The 27,151-nt window shown below is 46.3% G+C and overlaps 1 protein-coding gene across 1 annotated transcript in view; it reads left to right on the top strand.

Annotated features, from left to right (window-relative positions):
- MSH6 (mutS homolog 6) overlaps positions 1-27,151 on the top strand; it is a 614,863-nt gene that overhangs the window by 112,451 nt on the left and 475,261 nt on the right. The gene's annotated exons all lie outside the window — the stretch shown is intronic.

Here is a 27,151-nt window from a genome sequence, read left to right as displayed (position 1 = left end):
AGCTCTGCTTACTTTGGTACTGGACTATTTATCAAACCTCCTCCATTCGGGAGCGGCAGCTTCAACTATTTGAGTACACCTGGCTGCCATCTCTAACTTCCACAATGGCATCCAAGGCTCATACTTTATTTTTCACCTTCTTTGTAAAACCTTTTAGAAAGGTGTCACGCACATTAGGCCACCCTTGAACGAGCCAATCAAGCCCTAGAATTTGACACTAGTTCTACAATCCTTGACTAGTCCTTTCGAATCTGCTGCCACTTGATATACAATTTTTATCCTGGAAAACTTTATTCTTTATAGCCATTTCCTCAGCAAGACGAACATCTGAATTACAAGCCTTGTGCATAAAACGTCCTTGCATGATTTTCCCTAAAGACCAAGTATCACTCTGGACTAATTCCACCTTCTTACCCAAGTTATTTCCAATTTGACTATTAATCAAACAATTGATCTGCCAGTTTTCTTTCTAAATTTTTCTAACAAAGGAAAATGTTCACTACATTTACTTGATGTGCATAGACAATTGCGATTCTGCTTAGGACTAAATCGGTATGAAAATCGGACCAATTATTTGTATCATTCTCTGGACCAAAATCGGGAAGATCTGTTTCCAAAGTGACTATCTAAATGGTTGTGAGATTGCATTTGCAAAACAAAGCTGTTCTACCATCTAAGGTCGAAGTGGATTCATCCAGATCATTCGCAAAATCTGTTGCCTTCCATGGATGACATTTGTGCAGCAGCAAATGGGCCACCCCTCATACCTTTATCGCGCATTACAAATTTGATTTGGTCTCCAGGGGTAGAGCTTCCTTTGCTTCAGTGGTGCTCAGGAATATCCTTCCATAGGGCCTCCCAGGAAATAAAATAGCTAGGGACTGTGTCCCATCCGTAAGGAATGAGTGAAGATTAACAACATCAGATAAATAAGTTATGTTCTTACCATAATGTTCAATCTGTGTTGCTGATCTTCATTCATTACAACCCACCTGCCATCCCCCTCTGAAAGCCTCCTGGAGGTTCGGATTTGATCTTACCATATGATAGGAAAAGTTGCTCAGATAAAGCCTCTGCTTTCTCCTTTTCTTACGGGCAAACTTAATCTGAGGTGATAGAGAGAGTGGCACTATGGGCAAGCTTAGCTGGAGAGTTTTTAGCTAGCGCGAGCTTGTTATAACAGTCGACTCTGTTCCGAGGATGGAACCGATACCCATCAGTAATGAATGAATGAATACCAACAACACAGATGGAATGCTATGGTAAAAACATAACTTCATTTTTACTGAAATAGGGCACTGATCAAACTGTGACCAATTACGGGCGCAGCCTGGGTTACATCATAATATAACAAAACAATGTACAGATACAAATAATGGTGATGGAAGGTCTAACAAATGAAAATATATGCAGGGTTACACAAGTAGATTAGAAAAGAGAGAACAGAGTTAAGGTAGCAGGAGTAGAAGTGGTAGATGGCAGTAGTAGTAGCTAGGTTATGAAAGCTAGTAGAGACCAGTAAAATGAAAGAGGGTACTAGATTATGTAAAGTTGGTTTAGAACAGTAATGATATGGTAAGATGAGTCGCAGTTTAATTCAAGTGAGTTAGTTGGGTGGATCATGAAGGTAAAGATACTACAAAGTTGGTGATATTAGTTTAAGTGATGTCCCTTAGATGTACATTTGTATTTAAACTGCTAATGATTATCTTTGTATTTCACTGATGTTCATCGTGCATACAGCTGCAGTCGTAACAGATGGGTTCTCCTGCCGTCAGGCGGGTCCTCGGTCGGCCGAATTCCAAAGTCTAGGTCCGGCGTCGGTTGTCGCTTCTTCCCTGACGTCAGTGCGACAGGGTTATAAAAGAACCAGCCAACGCCATTTTCTTCAGTCTTTCTTGCCGCGCGGTGCTCGAAGCAGAAGCAGTTCGCAAGTGCCGGTCGGCCAGCTCCTGAGATTACGAATATTTCTCAGCAGGAGACTTCTTGAAAGCGAAGTACCCCATTGGGGAAACTTTTCTTGCCTCAGACCAATGTCAGACAGAGTTAATAATTGCATTTCATGTGAGAAGCAAATACCGCATATGGATTTCCATTCTCTCTGTATACCTTGCTTAGGCCCAGACCACGACGTCTCGGCCTGTTATTTTTGTGCTACATTCAACAGACGCACTATTAAGCGTCGGGCGGAGTTCATCCAACACTATTTTGGCAAAAAGTTTAATTACAACATGTCGTTGGATACTCCGACTCCAATTTTGAGTAAACAACGTAAAGATAAGGACCGACATACGAGGTCCGCGACTTCTACCGACACCACGCTAAAGCCGACTACATGTGCTCCGGTTCTCGGCGAGGCACCTACGCAGCCCCTGACTGCCGATGACACCATTAGCAGTGTCTTCTGTGCCCGAGGTCGCAGGCTCTTCGGCCCTCGCCCCGACTACAGATACCGAATTCACTCTTGGCAGGGAAACTCTGAGTCCAGACAGGCCCGCCACCTCTCAAGGTGTCTTCAGGCCTTCTCCTTTTTCTATTAAGGCTTGCACTAAATCTAAAGCAGCCATGCATTCTAAAAGACAAGCTCCACAGGACCCCTCTCAAGGCCCCATGCCTAAAAAGCAGATGCTCAAAATGGCTGAGGATTTGATTACTCTTATCAGGGGTTCTCAACCCCCCTCGGACAAAAGGCCCAGAGTGGAGGAAGACTACCCTTCCTCTGACCAGGCCTCCATTACTTCAAAACATTCTGAGGACCAGGAACATTCTTACTCCCCTTTCGAAGATTCTGTTGCAGAGGAGTCCATCCCCTCTGTCTCCCCCCCTGAGGATTACTCTTTTGGGGAAACCTTGCATACCTTGAGGGAACACTTCCACTGGGAAGGCCAAGAGTACTCAGACTCCAAGAAAAGGCTCAGGGATTTTCTTTTGCTCCCTCAGCACAGGCCTCTGGCTATACCTCCTGTCTTAGACATACTAGATGATGTGTATTCAGAGGCCAGCCTTAACCCAGATTCTTTACCTCCAGCTCCAGTCAAGCCTGACAGGTATTACCGGGTTCCTGATTCACACCAATTCCTATACAAAAGCCATGTGGCTGACCCAGAAACTATTTCACAGGGTCCCAAGGGAATTAAGGCCTCCACTGCCAAAAATCCATTACCTTCAGAGAGAGATTCCAGAGCTTTAGAAAGGTGGGGGGAAAAAGGTATATACCTCGGCCACTTTAACCATGAGGGCTTTAAACTGTCAGTTCCATATGTTAAAGTATCAACAGTTTTTTTGTTCTCAGTTGAAAAGCAAAATGTCACAACCTGAACAACCAGACTTGAAGGAGTTGCAGGATTTGTTGCATAGTGCAGAGCAAGTGGGTAAACATACCTTGCAATGTGGTTTTGATGCATTAGAGGCCTCTTGTAGAGCTGCTGTTACAGGATCAGTCATACGTAGACATGCTTGGCTCAAAGAGCAAACCTTACCAGATCATGTCAAAGCTAAATTACTAGATGCACCTCTGCAAAAAGATGTATTGTTTGGTGTTAAAGCTGACGAGGTATTAAAGAAAATGGAGGAAAAGGCAAAATCAATGCAAACAGTGAAAGATTTCCTACAGATACAACCGCCACGTTTCAGTAGAAATTGGCCTTCAAAAAATTGGTCCTTTCCAGCCACGGACAGACCTCAAAGAGGTAGATACAGGCGCCCGAGAGGTAGAGGGCAATCTCCAAGGATCATTTAGAGGCAGACAATGGCAAACACCTACACCAAGAGGGGGTGAGGATAGTTCACAGCCATTCAGAAGGCAGACCCAATGACTTCCCCCTTTGCATGCCAAGCAAGGCTCAAATGGCAACACCTTTAGGCGGAAAACTGGCATTTTCGAAAAATTGGCATATTGTCACAAAAGACAAATGGATCCTGGACATTATAGACAAAGGCTACAGATTCCACTTTCACACCCTTCCACAAATGAGAGGCATGCCAAACCTGCCACACAATCAAAGGACAGAGGCACAAAAACAAATTTCAAATCTTATGGACATGAAAGCTATTCAAGAGGTACCTGCACAAGAACAGGGTCAAGGTTTTTATTCCAGACTATTCCTGGTACTAAGGAAGGGCAAAGACTGGAGACCTATTTTGGACCTATCCATCCTAAACACATACTTAACTCGTACCAAAGTTCAAGATGCTCACATTACAGCAGCTTCTTCCCATGCTGGGTAAGGAGTCTTGTCTGGTAACATTGGACCTCAAGGAGGCATACCTGCATGTCCCAATCAGACAAGATTGCAGAAGATACCTCATTTCTTGCAGGTTCATCCCATTATCAATTCTCTGCATTGCCCTTTGGCTTATCTACTGCGCTCAGTGTTCACGAAATGCCTGGCATCAGTAATTGCCTTCTGCAGACTTCAAGGGATACAAATATACCCATATCTGGACGACTGCCTGATCCAAGCGGACAGCAAACACAGTCTTCTGAAACACCTGGCATTTGTAATAATGTTGAAATCTCTGGGATACACAGTCAACAAAAAGAAGTCAAGACTAATACCCTCTCAAACAATAATTTTCCTGGGTGCCAGCTTGGATACAAACACCCAGATGGCTTACCTCACGCTAGAGAAACAAGGGCAATTAACTCAATACTTCAGAAAATTGGCAACCTTCACCAGGCTGACTGCAAGGAAAATTCTGCAGGCTCTGGGATTCATGGCATCTTGCATCTTGCTAATCCCATGTGCAAAGCTGCATATGAGGAAACTTCAGTGGTACCTAAAAAACTTATGGTCTCAACACAGCCACAGTTTGGAAGCAATCATACCACTGATTCCATGTCTTCAAAAGGAATTTCTGTGGTGGGCTCAAACATGCCAAAGAAACATAGGTCTTCCATTCTGCAAGCCTCAAGCAAATCAAGTAATCACAACAGACGCCTCGGACTAAGCCTGGGGGGGCGCACATGACAGATCAGTGCATTCAGGGCAAATGGTCACAAAAAGAAAAGCACCTACACATCAATCAAAAGGAAATGCTAGCAGTAATAAATGCTATTATGTCTTTCAAAGACCTACTGCATCCAGGACAGCTATTGATAAGAACAGACAACACCACAGTGATGTGGTACATAAACAGGGAGGAACTCATTCATATCCCCTGTGCAGACTAGCCATGTCCCTTTGGAACACTGCTCTGGAATTGCAAATCCAACTTCAAGCACAATTCCTGCCAGGGAAGGAAAACACACTGGCAGACAACCTGAGCAGAAATATGACCGATCCACACGAATGGAAGTTGTATCCTCAAGTTTTCGCAATGATCATTCAAGCATGGGGAAGGCCAGACATAGATCTCTTTGCCACCCACAGAAATTACCAGTTGACAAAATTCTGCTCAAGGACCTTTCATCCACAGGCCTGGAAAGTGGACGCACTCTTTCATTTGGACAACAATGACTGACAGTTTATGCCTTTCCACCTCTTCCACTACTGGCCAAAGTTCTATTAAAAGCCAGAGCAGACCAAAGATGATTCTCATTGCTCCAGACTGGCCAAGACAACACTGGTACCCACTCCTGAGGAGCCTGACACATTCCCCACCATGGATCCTGCCTCTGCCTCTTCTACTGACTCAGTACAACTTCAAAACTCTTCACAGTCAGCTGAAAACACTCAATCTAGCCGCATGGAGGATTCCTTAAATTCACAGCAGACCCTACTCTCCAAGGAGATGCAGGATGTCATTTTCGAGGCCAGAAGGCCTTCCACTAGAAAAGCCTACTCCGCAAAATGGAAACTGTTTTGGGTCTGGAATCAGAAAAGGGTCAGAATCCTGGAATACTGAATTTACCTAAAATACTACAGTACCTAGCCGAGCTGCTAGGCAGTAGAGGGGCTAAGAATATAAAACCCCCAAGGAAGAAACCAGTACCTGCTTGGGACCTCAATTTCATTCTAGAAAAACTAACCCTGCCTCCTTTTGAGCCAGCTGCTTCAACAGATCTGCAATATTTGTCATGGAAAACAGCCTTCCTTCTAGCTATCACCTCAGCACGCAGGGTTTCGGAACTACAAGCCCTCATGGCTGTGCAGCCTTTCATCATTTTCCATCAGGACAGAGTTTCCTTACGAATCAATCCTTCATTTATGCCAAAGGTAGTATCCAGGGTAGCCTTGAATCAGGCTATCCAGTTACCTACCTTTTACCCTAATCCTCAAAACAAAGGGGAGAGGTTACTACATTCCTTGGACATTCACAGACAGCTCTGTTATTATTTGGACAGAACAAAGCCTTTCAGAAAATCAGAGCAACTCTGTGTCCTATGCTACAGGTGCTCAAGGGAAGCCTATTTCCAAACAGACAATCTCAAAATGGATAGCCCACTGCATACGCTTTTGTTACTCTTTCTCCAAGCACCATCACCTACCATTATACTCCAAAACTAGAGCGGGCTTTGCCACTGCAGTCTTGCAGGGCATCCTGGCTCCACTTAGTGCCTACCACCCCTTTATTAGCTTTGGGATTCTACCCATCTGTTATGACTGCAGCTGTATGCACGATGAACATAGTACAGTTTTGTACCTACCATAAATGTAGATGTTCGAGTGCTAATACAGCTGCAGTCCAGGTTTCCCTCCCTCCATCCCCTCTTGGGACAGGCCTTATGGCTAACACCTCCACATACAACCTCATTGGGGTATTCTTTTATGGTGTATTTGCTTGCAACTACTGTTTTTTGATTATATTGCATTTGCTTTATTACATAAATTTATGTTTTGCCTTCCTTCTGAGGGCACCTGACATCTGGGGCAAGAAAAACTGAAGAAAATGGCGTCGGCTGGTTCTTTTATACCCCTGTCGCACTGACGTCAGGGAAGAAGCGACAACAATCGACGCCGATCCTAGACTTTGGAATTCGGCCGACCGAGGACCCGCCTGACGGCAGGAGAACCCATCTGTTATGACTGCAGCTGTATTAGCACTCTAACATCTACATTTATGGTAGGTACAAAACTGTACTTTGCAGCCATTACCTGTGGGCTATTCCTGCTGTGATGGCCCTCTGCTGGCCCGAATACCAGAGTCAGTTTTTTTCTTTCGGCTGCAGTCCCCTGTAGTCTGTCAGGTCATCAGTGCTATAAAGCAAGACAGCCAATGTCATTACATCTGTCTGTCTTGCCGTGGAGCCTGTAGCAGAAGCAGTTTGCACGAGTGCCGGTCAGTCGCTACCAGAAGTTGAATTTTCAGCTGAAAACGTCTAAAGCTAAATACCCGGTTGGGGATCCTTTTTTCTTGCACTAACTGATGTCTGAAAAAGTTAACAGTTGTCTCGCCTGTGGAAAGCAGATCCCACACCGATTTAGGCCGGTTTTAATGAGAGAACCATTCGCCTTAGAGCTCTTTTTGCAGACAGTTATTTTCATGTTCTGTCTTCGCATTCCAGTATGGTGTCAGTCAGCCAATAATCTGTGATCATTACGAAAAAAATAAGATAAAGATAGAGACAGACTGCACAAGACTTGGCCTTCCGACGACGCTACCGCTAAGCAGGTAGTCAGTTCTCCAGAATTCAGTGAGGCGCTTTCACAGTCCCTGGTGCTTGATAGATATCTATGCAGGCCTCTACCGTGACCCTTTCGGAGTCTGGTATACTGCAGAAATCTTCTTTGTCTTCCAAGCCTTTGGCTGTCTCTGCCTTGGTTGGGTCCGGAGCCACGACGCAGGCACCGGCTTCCGAGGAGGCCTTTCGCACTACCAAATCTAGACAAAAGTCCTCTTCTGACTACAGTTTCAATCAGACCTACTGATTATCTTGGGCCTAGAAGCCAGGCCACTCTTAGGAAATCTGCTTCTAGCCACCATCTTGCTACTGCTCTACCACCCTAAGCACAAATGCTAAAAATGGCAGAGGATCTCCTCTCTCTTATCTGGGTTAGTCAGGCCACAACTTCTAAAAGGAAAAGGCACCCTTCTCCAGAAATTATGACAGAGCAGAATTCTGAGGAATCTGACTGTTCAGTTTTTGAAGAGGAAGAGCATCCCTTAACTGCTTATGAGGATTCAGATGCAGAGGAATCCATCCCTTCTGCCTCCCCTTCAGAGCACCTTTCCTTTGGGGAAACCCTTCACTCCCTCAGGGAACATTTTCAGTGGGAATCTCAGGACTTCACACAGTCTAAGAAAAGGCTCAGAGTTTCTGGGCCTGCCCCAGCACAGACCCCCTGGCCAGCCCCCCTATTTTAGAAGTGGTGGATGATGATCTCCATGAATCCAGCTATAAGCCCATGTTGCTCTCCCTCCTGCTCCCAGTAAACCTGACAGGTACTACAGAGTACTGGATTCTCAAATACCTGTACAGAAATCCTGCTGCAGACCCAGAGGTCATTACACTGGGACCTAAAGGAGCTAAGACTAGCTCTGTCAAGAATCCTCTTCCTTCTGACAAGGACTCCAGAGCTCTGGACAGATGGGGTAAAAAAAAGTATACACCTCTGCAATCTTGGCTATCAAAGCACTCAATTGTCAGTTCCATATGTTAAAATATCAACAACACACTTTGGAACTATTAAAACAGAAAATTGCTACCTTTCCTGACTGTGCCAATTCAAAAGAGTTAGCAGATTTACTGCACTCTGCTTGTCAAGTGGCCAAACACTCATTACAATGTAGATATGATCCCCTAGAAGCCTTTAGCAGGGCAGCAGTGACAGGATTCTGTTAGGAGACATGCATGGCTGAAGGAACAACCTCTCCGTGATCATGTCAAGTCTAAACTTGTTGATGCACCCCTAGATAAGGAGCACTTGTTTGGGGAAAAAGCAGAAAAGGTGCTTAAAAAGATGGACAAAGCAAAATCTATGCAAACAGTAAAAGATTTATTTCCGGTTCAACCTCCCAGGTTCAGAAGGAACTTTCCGTCTAAGCACTGGGTCTTACCTGCACCTAGCAGACGGGGCCAAGGTAAGCCCCACAGGGACCGACCATCCAGACCCCTATCCCAGGGCCAGCACAGAAGAAAATAGTGGACCACTTCTGTCTCTAAGGCAGGGAGTTCTAAGCCAACCTTCTATGGTTAATACTCCCAATGACTCCCTCTTCCCCATCTGCCCTCCCTTCACTCATCAAAAACTAGAAGGAAGGCTCTCCTTCAAAGACCATTGGCTTTCTGTAACAAAGGACCAATGGGTCTTAAAGATAATTTTTCAGGGATACAAATTCTCTTTAATCGAACTCCCACTTCTAAGAGGGTACCCAGACTTGCCTCCAAATCAGTGGGCAGAGGCATTAAAACAAGTGCAAACTCTTGTATCCCAGGGGGGCAGTAGAACCTGTCCCCTCAGATCAAACAGGCAAAGGATTTTATTTTGTACTATTCCTTGTTCCCAGAAAAGAGGGCACTTGGTGCCCCATCCTAGATCTGTCCATTCTGAACACCTCCCTGGTGGTCCCCAGATTCAAAATGCTAACTTTGCAGCAGTTGCTGCCTGTGCTAAAAAAATGCCTGGCTAGTGACCCTAGACCTAAATGATGCCCACCTCCACATCCCCATCATGGAATCATGCAGGAAATTCCTGTGCTTCAGAGCAGGCTCACAACACTTTCAATTCTCTGCGCTGCCTTCTGGCTTGTCTACTGCACCCAGAGTTTCACCAAATGCTTGGCCCCGGCCATAGCATTCTGCAGACAAAGAAGTATACAGATTTACCCTTACCTGGACGACTGCCTCATTCAGGCAGAGTGCAAAGAAAAGGTGCTCCAAGACCTTCTCTTGGTCAAATCACTCCCAACTTCCCTAGGGTTCACCATCAACGAGAAGATATTAAAGCTAAAACCCCCACCAGGAAGATCACTTTCTTGGGAACTCTGCTAGATACAGCATCCCAAATGGCCTTCCCATCCCCAGAAGAGCAGAGCTTTCTGCCTCTCTGCTTTACCCAGCTGGCTTCCAGAAGTCACCTCACTGCAAGAAAGTTCCTGCAAGCCCTGGGATAGATGGCATCTTTCTTCCTTATTCCTCTGGCCAGGCTTGACATGAGAACTTCAGTGGTATCTAAAGAACCTTTGATGCCAGCGCACTCGGTCCCTATAGAACTCGCTCCCCCTGATCCCATGTATAAGGGCCGAGTTTCTCTGGTGGGCAGAGGCCTTTACCAGGGACAAGGGTCTTCCCTTCATCCTCCCCCTACTAACCAGACCATCACCACCGATGCCTCAGACATTGCTTGGGGCGCTGACCTAGCAGGCAGGTGCACCCAGGGTCTTTGGGATGCCCAGCAACTTCACTTGCACATCGATCAGAAAGAAATGATAGCGGTACAAAAGGCTGTGACATCTTTCAAACCCCATCTCAGGCCAGGGGTTCTTCCTATAAAAACGGACAACACCACAGTAATGTGGTATATCAACAAACTGGTGACCCAATCTTGCCCCTCTGTGCAAGTTAGCCATGAGCCTCTGGCTTACAGCCACCTCCATGGGTCTACATCTAATTGCCCAATACCTACCAGGGGTCAACAACACCCTGGCAGATCACCTAAGCAGAAACTTACTGGGCCCTCATGAATGGCAGCTTCACAGGGGTATCTTTCTGCAAATCACTCAGGAGTGGGAAACTCTGGAAGTGGATCTGTTTGCCTCGCAACTCAACCACCAGCTGCAAAAGTTCTGTACCAGTGAGTATCCCCTCCTATCGTGGAAGGTAGATGCCTTGACCTTCTCCTGGAACTCCCTCTTTGTGGACGCGTTCCCTCCTTTGCCCCTTATTCCCAAGGTATTGATCAAAATAAGGGAGGAGAGACCAAAGGCCATCCTCATTGCTCCAGATTGGCCCAGACAGCATTTGTACCCCTTACTGCACAGCCTGACCTTACAGCTCCCCCCCCCCCCAAGCAGCTTCCCCTGATCTCAGACCTCTTGACCCAGGGGAGGGGGAAGATACTGCGCCCAGACTTAGACTCTGTCTTTCAGCCTAGCTTATACCTTAAAAGCTAACGAGGAGTCCCTGTTAAGCAAACAGGTCCTAGACATCATCGCAGAGGCCAGAAGGCCCAGCACCAGAAAATCATACGCAGGAAAATTGGAGGTACTGGCTCCAGGAGCAGAATCTTTTCCATCTTTCCATCCCTCTTATCTTGGATTACGTAGCCACATTGTTCAATAGTGGCTTCTCTTTCTCCTCTATTAAAATCCATGCCTCAGCCATTTCTGCCCATTACGATTCAGACCCACCCCTCTTCTCTCATCCTTTGATTAAGCAATTCCTCCGAGGGGCTTCTAATATCAGACCTCCCAGAAGGCCTCCCATGCCAACCTGGGAGCTGAATTATGTTCTACAAAAAATATAACCTTTCCTCCTTTCGAACCTGCTGCTTCTACAGAATTGAAATACCCCTCCTTTATGCCCAAGGTGGTATCTGATATGACTGTCAACCAGGCCATATGCCTGGCCACCTTCTTTCCCAACACTCAAAACAAGGGAGAAAGGATTCTACACTTGCTTGACGTGCACAGACAACTCAGATACTCTCTGGACCATACAAAACCGTTCAGAAAAACAGACCAACTACTTGTCAGCTTTGCCCTTGGGGCAGAGGGGAAGCCCATTTCCAAATGGATATCACACTGTATCCATTTTTGCAACAGACTACATGGGGAACCCCCCCCCCAGTCTATCCATACCCATTCCACTAGGGCAGCCTCCATTTCCACAGACTTCCTCAGAGGAGTCTTCACCAGGGACATCTTGGAAGTTGCTACCTGGACCTCTGTCCATACCTTTACAAAGCATTACCACCTACCTCTTTTTTCTAAGTCTAGGGCAGGTTTGCCTCTGCATTTTTGCAGGGCCTGCTGACCCATGCATAGAACTCTAACCTGTCCTTCATCCCCTCTCCTTAGCTTTGGGAATCCTCCCACAGGTGATGACTGCAACAATGAAACGCAAAGAACATAATACAGTTGTGTATACTTACCATAAATGTAGAAGTTCGAGTGTATTCACTGTTGCAGTCCTGGATGTCGTTCAAGAATGCAACTGCAGTCATAACATGTGGGTTGTCCTGCCTCAGGCAGCCCTCGGTCGGCCGGATTCCAAAGTCTGGGTCCGACGTCGGCTGATGTCGCATTTCTCTCCGATGTCAGAGCGGCTGGAGTACATAAGCATCAGCCGACGCCATTTTCTTCAGTCTTTCTTGCCGTGCGGTGCCCGTAGCAGAAGCAGTTCGCAAGTGCCGGTCGGTCAGCTCCTGTATTCTACGATACCGAAGTCATCAAAAAAGCTAAGTACCCCGTTGGGGACCTTTTCTTGCCTCAGCCGATGTCAACTTTTTCAGTAATTTCTAACAATTGTCTTTTTTGTGGTAAACAAATACCTCATAAGGATTTCCACTCTTACTGCCTCCCTTGCCTGGGCCCAGACCACAACGTCTCGGCCTGTGTAGCCTGTGCTCACTTCAACAAGCGCACTCTCAGGCGCCGGGCGGAGTTCGCTGAAGATTTTTTCGGCGATAAATTTGCCTACACCATGCCGTCGGATCTTCCGACATCGCAAACTCCCAAAAAGCGAAAAGACCGGGACCGACATCCTCGGCCCGCGTCTACCACCGACTCCACGCCAAAACCTAGCGCGAGTGCTCCGGTTCCCTCTGAGACTGTCTCTCCACCGCTCCGAACCGAAGACACCGCATTACCGACTACTCCGATTCCAGACATTACTCCGCCAGTTATAGACTTTCCTCCGGATACCGAAACCGAGGAAATGCCCGAGACCATTGCTGTAGACAAGGTCACTCCTGCACGTGGGGCTGCCAGGCCCCCTATGGCCATGTCTATTAAGGCCTACACTAGGGCTAAGGCAGCCAGCAAAACAAAGCATATTACTTCTAAATCCTTACCTCAGCCGACTCCGGAGACACAAATTATGTCCATGGCTGCTGATTTAATTTCCATGATTAGAGGTTCACAGGCCCATCCTGAGAGAGCATCCCAGCCTCCTCCTGATAAAAGGCCCCGGGTTGAACCCTCTGACCCTACTCCTTCAGATGAAGACTCTGAGGGCTCTGTCCACTCTGATAGCCAGGAAGAGCTCTTCCAGACCTATGAGGACTCGGATGCAGAAGATTCCATCCCTTCGGCTTCCCCTCCTGAGGATATTTCTTTTGGGGAAGTTCTGCACACCATGAAGGGAACATTTCAAGTGGCAGTGTCAGGAATATTCTGATTCTAGGAAACGCCTTAGGACTTTCCTTAAGAAGCCTCAGCACAGGCCCTTAGCTATTCCTCCTGTACTTGATGTTCTGGATGATTTGTATTCTGACTCTAGTGCTACCCCTGATTCGCTTCCTCCTGCTCCAGCCAAGCCAGACAGGTATTACAGGGTCCCAGAAACTCATTCACATTTATTCAGGGCCCATACTGCTGATTTGGAAACTATTTCCCAAGGGCCTAAAGGAGTTTCAGCCTCCACCTCAAAAAATCCTTTGCCCTCCAACAGGGAAGCAAGGTCATTAGAGAGATGGGGCAAAAAGGTTTACACATCCACTACCTTATCTATGAGAGCTTTAAATTGTCTTTTTCATATGTTACAATATCAGGATTATCTCTTAGAAGATTTACAAAAAACATTAGCTTCTCCTGATCCTTTAGACAGGAAGACTTTGCAGGAAGCTGTACATAACACTCAGCAAGTAAGCAATCACTTCCTGCAGTGTGGATATGATGCACTGGAAGCTTCATGTAGGGCAGCTATGACAGGGGCAGTGATTCGTAGACATGCTTGGTTAAAAGATCAACCTCTACCAGATCATGTAAAAGCAAAACTTCTGGATGCACCTTTGGAAAAGAACAAGCTTTTTGGTGCAAATGCTAAGGAGGTGTTAAAGACCATCGAAGAAAAAACAAAATCAGTTCAGACTGTGAAAGATTTCCTCCAGGTTCAACCCCCCCAGATTCGGTAGGAATTGGCCTTCAAAAAACTGGTCCTTTCCTAATCCAGAAAAGTTTCAAAGGGGTAAGAACAGACGTGGCCGAGGAAGAGGCCAATACAGAGGCCCTTACAGGGGACGACAATGGCAGCCAGGAAACCAAAGAAGTGACGCAGGGGTTTCACCTGCCCAACAACCACAATCTCAATGACTTTCCTCTACTATCTCCTACCAGGGAACAACTAGAAGCTCCCTTGGGCGGGAAATTATCTCTGTTTGCAGAAAACTAGCACAGACTGACAAAGGACAAATGAATTTTGGACATTATAGACCGAGGGTACAGGTTTCATTTTCATACCTTACCAAGAAAACAAGGCATGCCAAACCTACCACAAAATCAAAGGGCAGAGGCTATCAAGCAAATCACTCTGCTGACTCGAATGAAAGCAATAGAAAGAGTTCCACAACAAGAACAAGAACAGGGGTTTTACTCAAGACTGTTTCTTGTTCCAAGAAAAGAATCTCAGTGGAGACCAATACTGGACTTGTCCGCATTAAACACCTTTCTCATAGTACCAAAGTTCAAAATGCTGACTCTACAGCAACTCCTTCCCATGCTGGGCAAGGGGTCTTGGCTGATTACTCTGGACCTCAGGGAGGCATACCTACATGTCCCTATCAGACACAGCTGCAGAAGATACCTCAGATTTCTTGCAGGGCCAGAGCATTATCAATTCTCAGCATTGCCATTTGGCTTATCTACTGCACCCAGAGTATTTACAAAATGCCTGGCTTCAGTAATTGCTCATTGCAGGCTCCAGGGTATACAAATTTATCCGTACCTGGACGACTGCCTCATACAAGCGGACGACAAATTGATGTTGACAACAAACCTGGATTATGTCATACGATTACTTCAAGCTCTGGGATACACAGTCAACTTCCAAAAGTCAAGACTGCAGCCATCCCAGCAAATAATCTTCTTAGGAGCCAAACTAGACACAGCCTCTCAGATGGCTTACCTGACAGAAGACAAGCAAGAGAAGTTAACTCATTACTTCAAAGGTTTAGCAAAACTCACCCAGATGACTGCAAGGAGATTCCTACAGGCCCTGGGTTACATGGCATCCTGCATTCTACTGGTTCCATTAGCAAAACTACACATGAGAAAGCTTCAATGGTACCTAAAAAGCATTTGGTCTCAACACAGCAACAACTTGGAGACAATCATACCACTCATTCCATGCCTACAAAAGGAATTCCTATGGTGGGCCTCGGTGAGCCAGGCAAACACAGGTATGTCATTCAAAAAACCACAGATAACACAGACCATGACTACAGACGCCTCAGACCTTGGCTGGGGGGCGCATATGGAAGGCAGGTGCATACAAGGACAATGGTCTCCAAAGGAAACACATCTGCATATAAACCAAAAGGAAATGCTGGCAGTAATGCATGCCATCGAGGCTTTTCAACACCAACTCCAGCAAGGCCATTTAATGATACGGACAGACAACACCACTGTGATGTGGTACATAAACAAGCAGGGGGGGCACCCACTCCCCCTTTGCAGACTGACGATGCAGCTTTGGGAGAAATCACTGAGCCTAAACATCCAGTTACAATCCCAGTTTGTTCCAGGAAAAGACCATGTGTTGGCGGACAGCCTAAGCAGGAATTTCACAGATCCACACGAGTGGAGGTTACATCCGAAGGCCTTCAGACAACTCACTTCGACATGGGCAAGCCAGAAGTGGACCTATTTGCCTCTCACTTCAACCATCTTCTACCAAAATTTTGCACAAGGACATACCATCCAAAAGCTTGGAAAATAGATGTCCTCTCATTCAACTGGAACTCCCTAGCAAATCTATGCATTCCCACCTCTGCCACTGATGACCTCGGTATTACTAAAGATCAAAGCAGAGAAGCCCAAGGGAATCATAATGGCTCTGGATTGGCCAAGACAACACTGGTACCCACTACTACGGAGCATATGTCACACCAGGAGGTGGGCCCTCCCTCAGTGGCCTCTACTTTTGACTCAACACAATTTCGAAACACTGCATCCAAACCTTCAGACACTGCAGCTAACAGCCTGGGAGATCCCATAAATAACTTCAGCTTATCTCTCTCTAAGGAAGTTCAGTGGATACTAACAGAGGCTCGAAGACCATCCACCAGAAAGGTTTACTTAGCAAAGTGGAAAAGATTCAGTAATTGGAATACCAGCAAGGGACATGATGCATCATTGCTGAACATCCCACTTATCTTGGAATATTTGGCAGATATGTTAAAGAACGGCCTCTCATATTCTTCCATAAAGATACATGCATCTGCTATTTCAGCTAGATACAACTCTGATCCTCCTGTTTTCTCTCACCCCTTACTAAGACAATTCCACAGGGGAATCAAGAACATTAAGCCACCAAGAAAGGCCCCAGTGCCAGCCTGGGACCTCAATTTTGTCTTAGAAAAACTGACTCTACCTCCTTTTGAGCCAGCAGCTTCAGTTGACTTGCAATTTCTCTCATGGAAGACGGCTTTCCTGTTGGCAATTACCTCAGCAAGAAGGGTTTCGGAGCTACAGGCCCTAATGGCAATACCACCCTTTATTATTTTCCACAGAGACAGGGTTTCATTAAGGGCCAACCCTACTTTTATGCCAAAGGTGGTATCTATGGTTTCTCTAAATCAAGCCATTCATCTGCCTGCTTTCTTCCCCAATCCTGAGAATAAGGGGGAAAGACTTTTGCATACCTTGGACATTCACAGACAACTTCGATACTACCTGGACAGAACCAAGGCCAGTAGGAAGTCTGAACAACTTTTTGTAGCTTACGCCCCTGCAGTCCAAGGAAAAGCAATTTCAAAACAGACTATTTCTAAATGGATTGGACATTGCATCAGATTCTGTTATTCCTTTCATGGAAAGACTGTTCCAGCCAATGTCAGACCACATTCCACCAGAGCTACAGCCACCTCTACAGCATTTTTAAGAGGGGTGCCTACCAAGGACATTCTAGAAGCTGCTACATGGAGCTCCGTGCATACATTCTCCAAACACTACAATCTCCCTCTATATTCCAGATCCAGAGCAGGCTTTGCTTCGCAGTCCTGCAGGGTTTGATTGCCACACCATCTCTTTCCTAGTGCATACCTCCTCCCCAGCTAAGCTATGGTATTCTACCCACATGTTATGACTGCAGTTGCATTCTTGAAGGACATAGTACAGTTTTGTACCTACCATAAATGTAGATGTCCGATAGACATGCAACTGCAGTCGGATTTTCTCCCTCCATACCCCTCTATGCCTAGGGTCCACTCCTATCCCTGTTACTCTTAGCTGGGGATATCTGTTATGGTGTATTTGTTTTATTGCTCATTTATTTGTTTGGAATCCTGTTTTTGTCTTCCAATTTGATTACAGCCTTCCTTGGAGGGCACCTGGCATCTGGAGCAAGAAACACTGAAGAAAATGGCGTCGGCTGATGCTTATGTACTCCAGCCGCTCTGACGTCGGAGAGAAATGCGACATCAGCCGACGTCGGACCCAGACTTTGGAATCCGGCCGACCGAGGGCTGCCTGAGGCAGGACAACCCACATGTTATGACTGCAGTTGCATGTCTATCGGACATCTACATTTATGGTAGGTACAAAACTGTACTTTTCACTCCCTCCATCCCCCATATAGCATCTTCCTGTAGGGAGACATGAGCTTCCCACGTTGGCTTTTAGCCACCAGGACCACTTTTCCTTATTTCCTTGTGCTTCTGACAGGCTAAGGCAAGAAAAATTGATGTACTGACGTCTGCTGCCTTGCTTTATAGCACTGATGACCTGACGTCAGACTACAGGTGACTGCAGCCAATGCAAAAAAAATTAACTTTAGTATTCGGGCCGGCCAAGGGGTACCACAGCAGGGATAACCCAAAGGTGATGACTGCAACAGTGAATACACCCGAACATCTACATTTATGGTAGGTGTATACAGCTATACTTTTGAACTCAGCCTGAACAAGAAAGTACTGTGCACACTCAGTTAAGTTAGGAGTGGCTGCCAACATTTTGATGCCATTACAGAGCAGAAATGGCTAGTAGAAGTACAGTTTGAGATGGGATTTGTAGGGAAGGACTGGCTCTGACTTGGCTTCTTGGGTTATAAGTTTGAGTGGCAGTAAAGTTTGGGGGGGTGTCTAGTTTGAGTATTGTGAAGAGCAAGGGATGAAATTATTTGATTTGCCTTACAGTGGAAGCCACTTAGCCTTTGAAAGAGTAGGGAAGTACTAGCAATTAGAGCCAACAGAATGGGAGGATAATGTTTACATCAAAAATCAAGATAATATTCACATTTATATTACAATCTGAATAAAATTATTAAAAGCGAGTACTGGTCATTACTTACAACTAAGCAAATGGTCTCCTCTATTTGAAATGCAATTTTTTTGTATATTTAAAAGCAGTTTAGAGTTTGGGGGCTTGTAAAGCTAAGTGAAGCAAACTCCATATGGCATATATTTAAGACATTAGAAAGGTACAGATTTCTTGGACTTAGTTTGGTATTTTTTCACATCAGAGGTGATTCAAAGAGCTGTTTTACAAATCAAATATTTAGAAGTATTTTCTGAGTTGCATTACTGTATCATCAGTTTATTGTGTACAAGAACAGCATTAAGAACTGGTAACTGCTAATAGCAAATAAGGAGTTACATGTTCAAAATGAGTCCTACTTTGACTTTTGGAGGACTTTGATGCAAGAGTGAGAAATTTTCAGGCAGTCATGCAAATGCCAAGTTTGAAAAACAAGCAAGCCTTTACAAACTGTGCATCATTGGAATGGAACTAATAAACAGGAAAAAAATCTTGAAGTACTAAAATAGTTATAAATGTATGGATGTTGAACTGCTGTGATGCGAGGTAGCCATTTGTTTTGCAAGTAGGTGTCAACCAGAATGATATAAGACAAGTTACTTATTGATCAAGAATACAATTTACGTATGTGTAAAAGAGAGATGCAAGTGAGAGAGGTACTGTTGAATAGTATACATGAGTCTGAAAAATTCCTCTTCTGGTAAGGATCTTTGGTAAGGATCACAAAGCCGTATTGTAGAGCACCTTTATTGTTGCAAATTAAGCTACATAATCTACAGAAATGCTTTTTTTAAAAAATGAAATGCCAGTCAAGCAGGTAAGTACACGTAGTAGGTAAGCCATGGAGAGCATCAGTAGCAGGGATGCATAAAAAATGGTCTGTAGAAAAACTAGATTGATTTGGATAGTATTTCAGATAACGCTAATAAATGAAAAAAAGACATTTCAGGGTGGTACTGAAAGATAATACATGTAAGGCTGATCTGCTGATGGGGGGAAAAGATATTCAGCAGTATTTTGATTTTAAGGAAATGTATCTTGTGTTTTAAATTTCAAAGCTGACAAAAAAAATAATCTTGTCAGATGAGAAGTTAAATGCTTGAATTGGGTGCAGGTGTTGCAGCCATACCTCTCAACCTCTGTGCAAGAAATCTGGACAAAGCCTGACAAAATGGGGGGGGGGGGGGGCAAAGGCCCCAAAATAGGGATAGATTTTAAATATTGCACTTATAAACTTAGAAAGTTTCTAGAGTAACAGGGTTTGTGATAACATACAATCTGAAGTAGTTACTTCATTTGTTCTGCAACCTGTGGTTTCGGATCCGACCTCTGATCCGAGCCGGCAGCTTTACTATTTAAAAGGTCCGAGCTCCTAGCTCCTCCCCTTTACCCATAACCCCCTGCTACGTGCTGCCTTTCCTCAGATAGAGTTTGCCACGGCTGAAAGAAGCTACTTGTGAAGAGCTCCTTAGGCTTGGGTGAGATCGTTTCTTGTCAAAAATTAGACTAAAAGCTTAATTTTTTGTTAGTGTGTGAGTGCAAGTCCCCTTCGAGTTATAATCTTAGTTTTAAATTTTTGTGGTAATTATTAGTTTTAGTTGTTGTGCTTGTCCCTCCCCTCTAGTGTCTGGGTGTGTTACTGTGATGGCTGAAGGGCCCAAAGCCGTCTTTTCTAAGTGCACTGAGTGTGGCCATAAGCTTTCCCCGGCTGATGGCCACACGCAGTGCGTGTTGTGTCTGGGGGTGGCCCACCTGTCCACTAGCTGCCAAATATGTGCAGTGTTTAACCCCCGGGCCATCAGGGATAGGAAGAACAAGTTGATCCTGGCGGGCTTGTTACCGCAGGACACTTCTTCTTCCTCTCCCTCCTCTCCCTCTAAGGCACAGGCTGCTACCACAGCCCCAGTACCTTTAGGTCCCCCCACTCTGCCTGGGACTCAAACCTCCCTCTGCTGCGCAGAGTTCAGGGGACTCATCTGCCTCTTCCAGGGAGAAGAGGCATAAAGACAAAGACAGACACGAGTCATAAAAGGCGGGCTGAGACTCATCCCTCAGCCCCGCCATCTAAACTCTCTAGTCCTTCCACGAGGGCCTCTGGATCCTCTCCCTCTCGGCTCCGTTCGCCTTGTTTCTCGCCGGAGGAGGAGGACAGGTCTCCCTCTAGGTCATTGAGGCGGCCCTCCTGGCCCGCCTCAACGACGTCTTCTGGGTCTATGAGAAGCCTGACCGCGGACATGGATCGGATGATGCATCGATTTCTGCAGACCCAGATGCAGATGGGGGTGCTCCTTGTCCCCCCCCACTCGGGGGGGGGGAGGTGCAGTCCCCCTTTTTGCTCCGATCACTCCTTCTCCAACCCATCTTCGGGTTTTGGAGTCATCTGATCCAGGCCCTTTCGGAGCTGGGGTTTTGTCGGCACCGATAGCTGCAGTAGCTTCGACGCCGACTGTACCCTCCAGCGTGTCGGACCCTAGCTCTCGGGGCCGAGAGCCGAGCGTCGGATCCGTAGGGGTTGATGGGTCTTTGGCGCCCTTCATGTCAGAGCACACTTCCCCCTCAGATTCGACCGCTTCGGCTCCGACACCGATCCCTGCTTCGGAGCCGAGGAGACTACTTATGGAGCCTGGGGAAAGTGGCTCGTCTTCGGCTTTTGAGGTAGTGGAGAGGGTTTTGTCTGTTGTCGGATCCTCCTGCTCCCCCTATGCATCTGGGTCTATCCTCAGTCATCCGACCACTGGGACAGCCTGCTCAAGCCCTCCAGTTAGTTCCCTTAGAGGAACAGGACCCTGTAGGTGAGCCCTCCTCAGTCCCACCGAGGAGGTTCCTCGCAAACGGAAGTGTAAAAGGAGGCACCTGGACTCCTCCCCCCCCTCCCCCCGTCCCTCACGACAGACACGGATTTGGATGAAGGGGAAGGTTCCCCAAGGTCACCCCCTGAGGATGTCTCCTTTGGAGACATTATGGAAAAGCGAATTAGAGGGGGGTGATCTGCCCAAAAACCTTCCTCTGACGAGTCTGTGTTTCTGGAGGCATTTGAGGCAGGCCCCGTCTACCTCCTGGGTGTCCCCTCCGGCTGACCCCTTGGTAGACTTAATTACCACCAGGGCGTAGAAGGAGCCCGACACCGTGGAGCCAATCCCAAGACGGCCAGACAAAATTCTTAGCCCTCCCTCGGATAGGCAGGCCTGGTCTAAGGGTTCACCTGTAGATGCCATGTTGGTGGCGGCTGCCACAAAGAAGGAACTGGCGCAGGAGAGTTCCTCTGTCCACCCTCCGGATAAGGAATCTCGGGTGTTGGACCACATTGGGAAGCGGATGTTTGCTTCATCTACCTTCTCGGTAAGGGCGCTGAACTACATGGCGCATATCATCAGGTTACAGCGAGACCTAATAAAGGAATACGCTGCAGCTGCCCCGGAGTCCATGACGGTTGAGGACAAGAAGACCTTCTCGACTCGTATGGCCACTCTGAAGTCTATCTCAAACACGTCTATGCGGCTACTCTCCCATGCTACGGAGGGAGCTGCTAGAGCTAGCGGAGCCGAGGTCGTCTTGCAGCGTCACGCCTGGCTCCGCCTTTGCAATTTCGCGGAACCCTTTAAGGCGTCCTTCGCGAATGCGCCCCTTGACGGTTCTTCGCTCTTTGGCAAGACCGTACATGAGATGCTGGTCCAAAGCGAGAAGGATGGGAAGACGCTGTCTGCAGTTGGAGTCCGCTTCTCTAATCCCCAACAATCCTTTTCGAGGAATCGGAGGGGACAAAAGAAGATGTGGTTCCGGAAGTCTCAGCAGTCCCGTCCAGCTTCGGACTCCTCGTCCTTCAGAGGCAGAGGATGACAAGGTGGACGCCGGCCCAGAGGCAGAGGGGGGGCTGCGTAATTTCGGGTCTAGAGAACCGTTCTCTGATAGACCCGCGCAACAGCCCTGAGGGCTTACCCGACTGTCCCTCTCTGGAGGAAGTCAGGGGGCGTTTGTTGGAGCACCTACTAAATTGGGAGTCCATCACGACAGATCGATGGGTGCTCCGAATCGTATCCAGAGATTATTCCATCCCCTTCCTAAATCTTCCCCCTCCCATGAAGCGCCTCCCTGATGTCCCACCCGATCAAAGGGAGGTGGCAGCTTCAGAAATTTCGAAGCTACTAGAAAAAAGGGCCATCCAGCATGTCCCCCCAGACCAGTTCGGATTGGGCTATTACTCCAGGTACTTTTTGGTGCCAAAAAAGACGGGGGACTTGAGACGGATTCTAGCTCTCTTCCCTGAACCTGTTCATTCCCAAAGAGAAATTCCGGATGGTTACTCTTCAGTCAATTCTCCCCCTCCTTTGGGAGAACGACTGGATGTGTTCCATAGACCTCAAGGATGCATACTACCACATTTTGATTGACAGACGATCCAGGAGGTTTCTCCGCTTCCAGCTGGGAGCCAGTCATTATAAATTCAGGGTTCTTCCGTTCGGCCTCACCTCAGCCCCCAGGGTGTTCAATGTCATGGCAGTGGTTGCAGCCCACCTGAGACTCCAGGGCATTCAGGTCTTTCCATACCTGGACGACTGGCTCCTCACTGCCTCCAACAGGCATCAACTGTGTGTTGCCCGGGATTATGCTCTAACTCTTGCCCAGAGTTTGGGCGTCTCAGTAAACCTTCAAAAGTCCTTTCTTCACCCTGTGCAAGTCCTGGAATTTATAGGGGCCAAATTGGACACTCGCATCTCTCGGGCCCTTCTAACTCCGGACAGGGTGAACACCATCAGGTATTAGCCCTCCTTCAGAACCCGGCTCCTTCAGCAGAGTTAGTCCTGAGAGCACTAGGGTCTATGGCGGTGGCAATCCAGTCTTTGTCTACACGCACGGCTACGAATGAGGATTCTGCAATGGACCCTCCAGGTCCAATGGTCCTCTCTTAATACATCCGCTGGACACCCATATTCCATTGAGCAGGGCTTGCAAGGACTCCCTCCTTTGGTGGCTTCACTCAAGGGAGCTGCGAGAAGGGAGACCCTTTGTAATACCCCCGCCCCGAGCCACATTGACCACGGATGCTTCTCGCCTCGGGTGGTGGGGCATTGTTCGGGCAGAACCGTCCAAGGCACGTGGACTCCCTTAGAGACTGCTTTGCATATCAATGTTGTAGAGATGAGGGCTGTGCTTTTGGCGTTGCAAGCTCTCCATGGCCTTCTCCCTGTAGGGACTATTGCGGTTCAAACAGACAACATGGCAGTAGTCTGGTAAATAAACAAGCAGGGAGGAACTGGGTCTTATCCCCTTTGTCGGGAGGCTATGAGAGTTTGGGAGTGGGTGATATCCACCAACCGCTTTCTGGTAGCAATGCACATTCTGGGTCGGTCCACCATTCTGGCGGACAAGCTGAGTCGTGTGATCCTCACACCGTACGAGTGGTCTCTCAGCCCATCAGTTGTGAAACAGATCTTCCTCAAATGGGGTCTACCTTGCTGCGATCTTTTCGCCTCTCCATCAAACACAAAGTGCAGCGAGTTTTTCGCAATACTTCCCCCACCAGGGGAGAGCCCCAGAGACGCTCTGGTTCATGCTTGGCCACCCGGTCTCCTCTACGCTCATCTCCCCCTTCCTCTTATGATGAAGTTCATTCAGAAAGCACGTCGGTTGGGGAGCAAAATTATCCTCATAGCCCCATTCTGGCCTCGCCAGATCTGGTTCCCGTATCTGCGGTCTCAGTGTAGTTCCTCCATGGATCTTAGATCCCATTCTGGATCTGATTTCACATCCTGCAGGATTGCAACCCCCGAACCTGGTAAACCTCAAGCTAGCGGCTTGGTTGATCCAGTTCACTGATGGCAAGGACTCCCGGCATCTCGTCACCAGTAAAGGCCATTCTGGTGGCGGCTCACAAGCCTGCTACCAGAAAAATTTACAGTAGTAAATGGAAGCGTTTTTCTGTCTGGGCTAAGGACAAGGGCTTAGATCCCTTTACCGTTCCTATTAAGACGATTCTTGATTTTCTGTCACATATTTTTCATCAAGGAGCAAGTGCTTCTACAGTTAAAGTACAATTGGCAGCCATTTCCCATTTTCATGTGGGGGATGGACTGGGATCTTTAGCTTATGCTAAGATATGCAAAACCTTCTTGAAAGGCATTTCTCTTTTGAAACTACCAGTTAAGACTGCAGTCCCAACATGGGACTTAACTCTAGTTTTGCAAGCATTGACAAGCCCACCTTTTGAGCCTGCCGCCTCAGTTCCTTTTAAAGTTCTTATCATGGAAAACCGCCTTTCTAGTTGCAATTACTTCAGCCAGGAGGGTTTCAGAACTTGAAGCCCTTTGCATGAAACCTCCTTATCTAATTTTCCATAAGGATAGAGTGTCTCTCAGGACTAACCCTTCCTTTTTACCAAAAGTGGCTTTAGAGTCAAATATTAATCAGTCTATTAATTTACCTGTGTTCTTTCCCAATTTTCAGAACCTAGGGGAATACAAATTACACAAATTAGATGTACATAGACAACTACGTTTTTACTTGCACAAGACGAAGGATACTCGCAAGGCTGATCAGTTGTGTTCTTTGCCAAATCTGCCATGGGTAAAGCCATTTCCAAAGTTACCTTAGCAAATTGGATTTCACAGTGAATCATTCATACGTATGTAGCCTCAGGTAAACCTGCTCCTATCGGAGTCTCTGCCCACTCTACCCGATCCATAGCCACATCAGCAGCCTTCTGGTCCAGGGTTGCTCTGGACGACATATGTTCAGCAGCTACTTGGTCCTCTTCCCATACATTAATTTCTCATAAATTGGATGTGATATCCAGGAGTAGGGCTTCCTTTGGCTCTGCGGTGCTTCGGAATATCCTTCCTTAAGGGCCGCCCAAGGTTTTTAGGTAGCTGGGGACTCTGTCCCACAGGTTGCAGAACAAATGAAGTAAGTACTTCAGATAAAGAAGTTATGTACTCACCATAACGTTCCATCTGAGTAGGTACTTCATTTGTCTGCAACCGACCCCCCCCCCCCCCCACCATGCCTCCTAACCATTATCGTGATTCCTGATCATGTTTTGAGATTGTCTCATGAGGTTAGGCTTATTTAGTCCTCTGAGGGCATTAGCTTGTTGAATTAAGCAAACTCGATCTGAGGAAAGGCAGCGTGTAGCAGGGGATTATGGGTAAAGGGGAGGAGCTAGGAGCTGGGATCTTTTAGCTAGTAAAGCTGCCAGCTCGGATCAGAGGTCTGATCCGATACCACAGGTTGCAGACAAATGAAGTACCTACTCAGATGGAACGTTATGGTGAGTACATAACTTCTTTTTTTCTGAAAGATTTGAAGTCAAAGTCAAGTGTATGTCATTTATTGACTTCATTCAGATCATCCTAGTGATTTGCCAGCAAACCACACATTTTATGAGATCAAAATGGATCAAAAATATGAGGCGAAACTTGGGACAGTTGAGCGGTATGATTGCAACTGGGAGTAGTAAGTGCAAGAAAAATGTACTGCCTAGAAGTTTAGTTTTGTAGTAAGTGTACATAATAGTCCAAAAGAGATGTTACCATACCCATTACTAGGTAGTCTTTGGAGTAAAGTAGTTACAGATGTGTTCCATTTTAAAGAAGCTATGCATCTCATAGATGTAGACTGTTACTTATGTTACTGAAATAATTTGACAGACGTGTATACTTGCTATAGAAGTATTAAAGTTTATATCTTTATTCCCAAGTATAGCTCTCAACCACTTGACACACACACAAAAAAACTTGAGCAAAGACAAAAATAATGGGGTGATAAAGCCGTAAAACTATTGACAGATTTTAAATATTGCCCTTAAACTTAAAGTTGCTAAAATGAGTTATTTTGCTGATATGCATTTTCTGAAGGATATGAAGTCTGAAACTCAAATGCCTATTACTTGAATTCAGTCCTTACTGGTTTGCCAATAAAATCCAGAAAGCCACAGACTCCGAGGAACAGATTAAAAAATATGAGGAGAAAATCTGGACAGTCGCGAGGCATGATCCGAAGAATCCACTTTTGTACAGTCCGTTGTTCAGCCTGCACCTCAGATTGTCTGAAGTGCTACACCAACTAGAATTCTAAAACTGGGTAGTACAGGGAAGTAATCCTCACTGCAAGTCTTGTAGGAACCTAACCTTCAAGAGGAATAAACGTGTACTTGGTTGAAAAAGAAAACTCTCATCTGGATGATGGTCCTTGTTTTGACAGCTTCATGATCTTCCATAGGATTTTCCTCTAGCTATAAGGGGTTTTCTTGGGAGAGAGGATTTAAAGGCATGAGGTGGTTGTTTAGATGTTTCCAGACTGGTGGTTTGAAATACACCATCCTCATTTCTATATTTGGCTCTTACTAACAGGATTCAGGAAAGTTTGGCTGTATAGGTTTAGTGCAAATGAACTTGTGCATGTATGCAGTGCACGTTCCAACCCTGCTGCAGTGCATCTCCGAGCAATGCAAAGCAAATGGGGAAAGTGAAAGAACCAATGAAAAAACAGCTGAAACTAGCCAGTAGTACTAGTTTCCTAGAAACAGCAGCAGTTACTGTCCTATCAGAGTAGCAACCACCTCTATGGTGGACTGCACACTTGGTCTAAATTGGCTGTTTGAAACTTTGAAAAAGCTGCAGGAAAGTGCAGCAAGCAATAAGAGAATCACCTTAAAGCACTAACATTGAAATGACTAAGTGCTCAGCAGTTACTAGAATTCAGGGAAAATGGAAAAAATGCAGCTAAAATGTCAGTCTGTCTTTAAAGCAGTGTGAAGGTGACTTGAGCGGTTGAATAAATGTACTCTTACTTGTGCTATGTTTAGCGACCTATTGCCCATTTTGCACTGATTAATCCTGCAGTTTGTGTACTTTTGATT

The sequence above is a fragment of the Protopterus annectens genome, chromosome 6.part0, assembly GCF_019279795.1.
Source record: "Protopterus annectens isolate FY-2018-M chromosome 6.part0, PAN1.0, whole genome shotgun sequence".
Classification (NCBI taxonomy): domain Eukaryota; kingdom Metazoa; phylum Chordata; order Ceratodontiformes; family Protopteridae; genus Protopterus; species Protopterus annectens.
Note: the sequence above shows the minus strand (reverse complement) of the source record. Positions and strands in the feature narration are given on the sequence as shown.